Source organism: Cyprinodon tularosa, unplaced genomic scaffold, assembly GCF_016077235.1.
Source record: "Cyprinodon tularosa strain WSP-4 unplaced genomic scaffold, ASM1607723v1 ctg2251, whole genome shotgun sequence".
Classification (NCBI taxonomy): domain Eukaryota; kingdom Metazoa; phylum Chordata; class Actinopteri; order Cyprinodontiformes; family Cyprinodontidae; genus Cyprinodon; species Cyprinodon tularosa.
This window is the reverse complement of record NW_024038841.1, coordinates 1-8,513: the sequence shown is the minus strand read 5'-3', so window position 1 is coordinate 8,513 and position 8,513 is coordinate 1. Positions and strand designations below refer to the sequence as shown.

Genomic DNA, 8,513 nt, shown 5'->3' with positions numbered 1-8,513 from the left:
TTCTTACCAGGTAGTGGGCGACAAGAGATAAAATGTGTTTTATATATGGATGACATCAATATTTTATGCACAGACATTTTATCTCTACATCGAGCACTAGACTTGATAGACTGGTACGGACGGGCTTCAGGATCTCAACTGAACAGAAATAAGACACAGGCGATTTTTTACGGACCATGGACTGAGACCGAGAAAATAGACCTCCCCCTGAACGTAAACAAAGCTGATCAAAAGTGTGAGAAAAACGGCTCGCCAGCTCTCGTCTCACGTCAGAGGAGGAGTAAGCAGATGACTTGCAAAAATTAAATGGTAAGAACCAGCGGACGACAAAATTCCAGTTAAAAAGCGTGTAGCAATTTATTTACTGGCGATGGTGAAGACAAAAAAAAAACAAAACAAACAAAATACTTTCAAATAAAGAAAACAAAACCGGCCATTGCAGGCAATACAAAAAACTGACAGCCTCTCAGCAAGCTGACATTAAATAAAGTTTTTTAAAGCAGACCTTCCAAAGGAGTTTCTTCAACCAGCCCTCCAAGCAGTCCCTCAAGCAGCCCTCTAAGCAGCCCTCTAAGCAGCCCTCCCAAGACATTGTGAGTATGCCCCTTAAATAGACCCACCAATAATTAACCAATTGGGACAGCCCAACTGAACAGGAAGGCAAATCCCAAATAAACCACAGTTAACATTATAGAAAAATAAATACAGACAATATCATCATTCATACAAAAACATACATATTTATGAAATAATTTAACCATACAAACATTACCATTTCACCTACTTATTATCATGCAAACAATTATCAGACACACTGAAATCCCACTTAACACCCCTGCCCCCTAATAGTCTTTTCCAATGCCCTGGGACAATGAATAAGAGACTGGCTCCGATGCGGTACGTGTTTCCACACGGACCAGTATTCTGACGGACTAAGGGAAGAGAAAGTGTAACTTGACTGGGAAGTTTTATTGCCGACTACGGAATGTATACTGATGCTGACGCAGTGGATACTTTCAGAGTTCGCTATGTTGGTGAGTAAGTAAAATGTTAAATGAAAGGTGACGTTGTAATTGCAGAACTAGTGTAAATTACCGGGTGAAATGTTTGGATCGGCCGCCGCCATGATGGCCGGTCTGTGGTGCATGCTGGGAAATGTAGTGAAGGATGCGACGCTGTATGTGATAGACGGCGGTTATACTTTAATAACAGAGGGGGAAAACGGCTCCGTTTTCACATTTCCTCCCCCTTCTGAAGTCTTGACACAGGGGTGGCGAGACAGGAAATCCGCTACAGGGTTCAGCTTCCCCGCCCTGTACTGAATTTTAAACCGAAATGGCTGTAAAGACAAAAACCATCTTGTAATGCGAGCATTGGAGTCTTTCATTTTCCCCAACCATTGGAGTGCCCTATGGTCAGTCTCAAGCAGAAAGTCTCTTCCTAACAGGTAATATCTGAAAGACTCAAGAGCCCATTTCACAGCTAGGCACTCTAGCTCCACCACAGAATACCTGGTCTCCCGAGGAAATAGTTTGCGGCTGATATAAGCCACAGGCTTCTGCTGTTCATCCTCCCCCTGGAGAAGGACCGCCCCCAGCCCAACTCCAGAGGCATCAGTCTGCACAACAAAAGGTTTCTCAAAGTCTGGACTCTGCAGCACCGGCTCACAGAGTAATGCTGCCTTCAAGTCTTGGAAAGCCTGTTCATGCACCTCCTCCCACTTCACCCTTACTGACCCCGACTTCTGGGTCAGGTCAGAGAGAGGTGCAGCCCGGGTAGCAAAGTTCGGGACAAATCTCCGGTACCACCCAGCCAGCCCCAAGAAAGACCGTATCTCCTTTTTGGTCTGGGGTTGTGGGCAGTCTCGGATAGCCTCCAACTTGTCCTTTTGAGGTTTGATTACCCCACTGCCGATGATGTGTCCCAGATACCGGACCTCCGTCTGGGCTAGGGCACATTTCTTTGGCTGGATCGTCAGTCCAGCTGCGTGAATGCGCTTCAGAATCTCGGCCAGGTGTTGAATATGGTCTTGCCAGGTGGCACTGTAAATCACCACATCGTCCAAATAGGCTGCAGCATAGGCTCCAGTGCCCTCCAAGACTTGGTCCATCAGCCGTTGGAAAGTGGCTGGTGCTCCCTGTAGGCCAAAAGGCATAACAGTAAATTGATAAAGACCTTGAGGGGTACGGAAGGCCGTGTATGGTCTGGCTCCCTCCGCCAACGGTACCTGCCAGTACCCCTTACAGAGATCAAGGGTTGTGATGAACTGCGCCCTCCCAAGGCGCTCGATAAGGTCCTCCAGCCTCGGCATTGGGTATGCATCGAAGTAAGACTGAGCATTAACTTGCCTGAAGTCAATGCAAAAACGGATGCTCCCATCCTTCTTCGGCACGAGCACAATGGGACTACTCCAACCACTGCTGGAACGCTCGATGACCCCAAGCTGCTTCATGTCCTCCAGCTCCTGCTGGAGGGCCGGCAACAAGCGCTCAGGGATACGATACATCCGCTGCCTCACCGGAGTGGAGTCTTTCAGCGGGATGTCATGGTCCACCAATGAAGTGTGACCCGGCTGCTCGGAAAACAGACCTGCAGGTATGACAGCCTGCACTTCCTTGGCCTGCTGAGCAGTCAGGTGTGAAAGGTCTGGTTCAGTGGGGGAAACAGCAGCTGGAAAGAACTGCTCTGGTGGATCCTCATCCTCCTGCACTGCTTGTACCATCAGCTGTTGGCTGACAGGTGGCTCCCGTCCGTGCCACTCTTTGAGAAGGTTGACATGGTAGGCCTGTCGAGTCTTCCGCCTCCCCGGCATCTCCAACTCGTAAGTCACTGGGCCCAGTTGACGTGTAATCCTGTACGGCCCTTGCCAACGGGCAAGGAGCTTGTTCTCCGTTGTCGGCAACAGCAACAGGACCTGCTGCCCCGGTGAAAAAGTTCTCTGGCGTGCAGACTTGTCATACCACCGTGCTTGGGTCTCCTGCGCCTGCTGCATATTCTCCTCCACCAAGGAGGCCATCTCCTCCAGCTTGTCCCGCATCCTAAGGACATAGGAGAGGACGCCGTCTGCTGCTTCCGGTTGAGGTGCCACCCAGGCATCTCGCAATAAATCCAGAGGGCCCCGGACATGGCGCCCGTACAACAGTTCAAAGGGCGAGAACCCCGTGGAGGCCTGGGGAACCTCCCTGTAGGCAAAAAGCAGGTACGGCAACCACTGGTCCCAGTCTTTGCCATTCAGAGCAACAAACTTTTTGAGCATGCTCTTCAGTGTGCGGTTGTATCTCTCAACCAACCCATCAGTCTGGGGGTGGTAGGGAGTAGTCCGTATCCCCTTTATCCCCAGTAAGCTATAGACCTGTTTAAGTGTCTTTGATAGAAATGCAGTGCCCTGATCTGTAATTATCTCCTGAGGTATGCCTACCCTAGAGATCAGCTGGAGTAAGGCACGGGCAACAGCAACGGCTGTGATTTTGCGCAAGGGGAAGGCTTCTGGGTAGCGGGTAGCATAATCACACACAACAAGGATGAACCGGTGACCTGACCTTGTTCTCTCCAGGGGACCAACGATATCCATCCCTATTCTATGGAATGGGACACCAATAATGGGGAGAGACTTAAGTGGGGAAGGCCTAACTTTATGGCTGCTGGTCAGTTGACAGATGGGACATGACTTGCAATACTTCAGGACATCAGTATATAACCCTGGCCAGTAGAATCGCCGTGCTATCCTCTCAAAGGTCTTGACATTACCCAAATGTCCTGCTAAGGGAACATCATGACCTAGGGCCAGCACTTTCCCCCTCAGACACTGTGGCACTACCACCTGCTCTATACTGCCCCCCTCAAGTTGATGAAAAAGCAAACCATGCCTGATAAAATAATCCTCCCCATACAAAGCAGTGGCTATCCCATTCTTTTCCCCTTCAGTTTCTGTTGCTTTACTGAAAAGCTCCTTTAATGACTCATCTTCCCTCTGCAGATCCCTAATGTTACTTGGGGGCTCCCACATGTCTGCTTTATCAACTTCTGGAACTGGCAACTGCTCTGCCATTTTCTGAACTGATCCCAATAGCTTTTCCCTTCTTCTCTGTCTGCGGCCTTTGTGTAACTTCTCATGCTCAGGGAAGTCTATGTCAGTGTGGCTAAAAGGCATAGTTTCTATCAGGGCTCGGGCAGTAACCTCTTCTAGAAACTCTTTCTGCTGAGCCTTGGCCTGAGAGCGGGTTACAACCAGGCTAACTGGCTCAGAAGACTGAATAAGCTCAGGCAGAATTAACACATCCTGCCCCAACACTACAGGATAGCTCAGTCCTTTAACCACTCCCACGTCCAATGAAAATATCTGACCTTTGACCTCCAGACAAATGTCTGCTACCGGGTAAACATGCTCATCTCCATTCACACAGCAAACCCTGAGCTGCCCTTTCCCCAACTCAACTGGCTGCTTTACCAGATGGGGCTGGACTAAGGTGTGAATGCTACCGGAGTCTAAGAGAGCAACTGTAGTTTTGCCATTTACTTTGACCGGTGTAGTCTGTAATCTGGCAACAACTCCAGTTCCAGGCCCTGACAGGCTACACAGGTTTTTAGCTTTCCTAACGGGGCAATCCCGAATCATGTGACCAGGTTGGCTGCAGTAATGACAGATAACAAAAGTCCTGTTCTGTGTAGCTGTGGGTGCTGGGGCCTGTCTAGGCTGTGAGGTGGCTGGGGCCTGTCTAGGCTGTGAAGTAGAAGGAAAAGGGTAGGCCCGTTTATCTGGTATCCTACTCTGTACGGACCCCCTAGGACCAACTCCACCACCGAATCCCCCAGACTTACCTCCAATAGCTGGTCGGCTGAAGGTCTGAACCCGGAAAATCTTTGGCCCCTGACGAGCAGCAAGGAAGGCTTCCACCAGCTCTGCAGCTTGCTGGCCTGTAGCTGGGCGGTGCTCCTTCACCCAGACACGCACCTCTGGAGCTAGGGTACGCAGGTACTGTTCCAGGACCAGAATTTCTCCTACTTCCTCCACCGACTTCCCGGATGGCTTAATCCACTTCCTGTAGAGGTCCATCAGGCGGTTGTACAGCTCCCGTGGAGTCTCCCCTGTCCTGACCTCTGGATCACGGAAACGCTGCCTGTAGACTTCTTCATTTATCTCGAACTTGGTGAGAATAGCGTCTTTCACTTTATCATAGTCCGTGGCATCAAAACTGTCCATTGCCACATAAGCTGCCCTGGCTCGGCCGGTAAGATATGGCACCAGGTACACAGCCCAGTTGGCTCTCGGCCACCTATAGGCGACAGCAAGTCGTTCAAAGGTTGTGAGGTACTGTTCAATGTCGTCCCCCTCTTCCAGCTTTGGCACTGCTGCTCTGGTCCAGGCCACTGGGGACGGCGCTGCTGGGTCGATTGCTGGATACAGTGAGGCTGCTGGAACTGGCACAGGAAATGGTGCGGCCGACGCCACCACCGGATTCAGCAGAACTTCAGGTGGCACCGTTGGATGCTGTGACACTGGTGGTGTGGCTGCCGGACTCCGCTGGGCTTCTGGAGATGGCACTGGTGGCCTGACTGGCAGTGCTGGTACAGCGGCTTCAAACACAGGTCGCTGAGGCCCCTCTCGCCCAGAGTCCAACTCATCCCACACATTGTTCAACTGGACCTGAACGCTACGCCACCTCTGTTCATGCTTGTAGGACTCATGCTCTTGGGTCTTGATAGCAGTCTGTAGCAGGTTGTACAGTGAACGCAGGTCAAGCTCCCCGGACACTTCAGCTGCTCCTCCTGTGGCTCCACCCTCAGCATCATCAGCTGAGCGCTGGACTCCCTCTTCTTCCACCAAGTCCTCCTCATCACAAGGAAGCTCCATTGAGTCAGCTTTGGTCCGCCTGACCACTGACATCGCAGACCTTGACTGCAGCCTTCCTCCTCCTCTCCTTTTCGTAGACTTCTTCGGCGCCACGATCCCACTCCTGACACCACATGTGAGAAAAACGGCTCGCCAGCTCTCGTCTCACGTCAGAGGAGGAGTAAGCAGATGACTTGCAAAAATTAAATGGTAAGAACCAGCGGACGACAAAATTCCAGTTAAAAAGCGTGTAGCAATTTATTTACTGGCGATGGTGAAGACAAAAAAAAAACAAAACAAACAAAATACTTTCAAATAAAGAAAACAAAACCGGCCATTGCAGGCAATACAAAAAACTGACAGCCTCTCAGCAAGCTGACATTAAATAAAGTTTTTTAAAGCAGACCTTCCAAAGGAGTTTCTTCAACCAGCCCTCCAAGCAGTCCCTCAAGCAGCCCTCTAAGCAGCCCTCTAAGCAGCCCTCCCAAGACATTGTGAGTATGCCCCTTAAATAGACCCACCAATAATTAACCAATTGGGACAGCCCAACTGAACAGGAAGGCAAATCCCAAATAAACCACAGTTAACATTATAGAAAAATAAATACAGACAATATCATCATTCATACAAAAACATACATATTTATGAAATAATTTAACCATACAAACATTACCATTTCACCTACTTATTATCATGCAAACAATTATCAGACACACTGAAATCCCACTTAACACCCCTGCCCCCTAATAGTCTTTTCCAATGCCCTGGGACAATGAATAAGAGACTGGCTCCGATGCGGTACGTGTTTCCACACGGACCAGTATTCTGACGGACTAAGGGAAGAGAAAGTGTAACTTGACTGGGAAGTTTTATTGCCGACTACGGAATGTATACTGATGCTGACGCAGTGGATACTTTCAGAGTTCGCTATGTTGGTGAGTAAGTAAAATGTTAAATGAAAGGTGACGTTGTAATTGCAGAACTAGTGTAAATTACCGGGTGAAATGTTTGGATCGGCCGCCGCCATGATGGCCGGTCTGTGGTGCATGCTGGGAAATGTAGTGAAGGATGCGACGCTGTATGTGATAGACGGCGGTTATACTTTAATAACAGAGGGGGAAAACGGCTCCGTTTTCACAAAAAGATACTTGGTGTCAAATTTGACAGTGATGGGGGAGGGACTACAAATTGGCCGGACTTATCAGGGAAAGTTAGACAAAGACTTGGGTACTGGGGATTAAGGGGACTGACGATGGAAGGGAAGGTTTTAATCATAAAAGCAGTGATTTTACCTTTGCTTTTACTCGTCAGTTCAGTTTTTATTCCACCAAGGAGGGTGCTCTTAGAATGGGACCGAGCCATTTTTTATTTCCTCTGGGGTTCAAAGTGGGAGCGACTGCGGAGAGAGGTAATGAAGAAGCCTAGAGACAAGGGAGGGAAAGGAGTCCCAGACCTTTATTTGTCTCTAGGCAGCAAATACACAAGCCTTCACCTGGAAAACGCCACAGATCCATCCCGGAATCCAAAAACAGCCACCATGATGAAGTTCCGGATGGGGTCCTATCTCCTGAGTCTCAAGATTTTATCCCCCGACCATAGAACGCCAGTGTCTTTTAGCCTTCCTCCACAGTATTCCTTTAAACAGACATTTTTAAGACATTTTAAACTGGAGCAAGAGGAGTTGCAGGTTTTAACTAACCATGATGCTTTCGTTGATTCTGTGCAGGAGCAGGTACCAGAGTGTCCAGTGCGAGGGCTTGCATTCAGTGAGCCTACAGAAGTGTGGCATGACGTGAACCACCCCACCCTCTGGAACAGACTCCGGGACCTTTGTTGGATGTTGACTCATGGGTTTCTCCCGGCCAGGTCCGTCATGCACTCCCAGGACATTTTAGGGATCTCATCTTGCCCTCGACCTGGTTGTGGCGCACCTGAGTCGGTGAGGCATCTGCTCTGGGAGTGCAACGCTGCCGTCGACCTGTGGGCAACAGCCGGCTCCCTGCAATTCCCGAACTTGCCAGCAAGGGAGGTCCTCCCAGCACAGCTGGTGCTCTACGGGGTGAGCAACAAAAGAAAGACACAGAGGGAAGAATCGACAAAGCAGTTGCTCACCCTAGCTGCCACGAAAGACGCCAAATGGACCTCCAGAAACTTGCTGGTGAGGAGGCACAGGCAGAGTCCCCCCGCAGCTGTGATCCGGATGGCAGCAGAAACAGTGAGAGCACTGAAGACTGCAGGCAGCAGGCCAAGGACACAGCTGCAAAGAAGCATCGCCTGCGCCTCATCGGACGTGGGAGCCGAAGCCACACAAGAAAGGTCGAGGCAGCAGCGGCCTGGCTCTCCGGGTGTGGAACAACAGGGTGGAATCCCCTCTGAGCGACCGACAGGGGTCCCGAGAGACCTACTGTTCTGGAGGGTGGACAAGTGTTCACTTTATTGTTAAGGACACCGCCTGCTCTTGCACACAACCCAAATGGAAAAGCTGGTTTTAGAGACTGCACTCCCTTCCTCATTTTATTATTATTTTTTATATACATCGTTGTTTTATATTTTTTAATTGTATAGTGTGTTGATTTTTATCCCTTTTAGTGTTTTAAAATTTTTTTGGGGTTTTTGGTTTTTTTTTTAAATTAAAAAAAAAATAAAATTTTAAAAAAAAAAACCAAAAAAATTTTTTTAAAAA

The 8,513-nt window shown here is 49.3% G+C and overlaps 1 pseudogene; it reads left to right on the top strand.

Moving 5' to 3' along the window:
* The first annotated feature begins 45 nt into the window (after positions 1–45).
* On the top strand, positions 46–8,346 carry LOC119784419 (annotated as a pseudogene).
* The last annotated feature ends 167 nt before the right edge of the window (positions 8,347–8,513 follow it).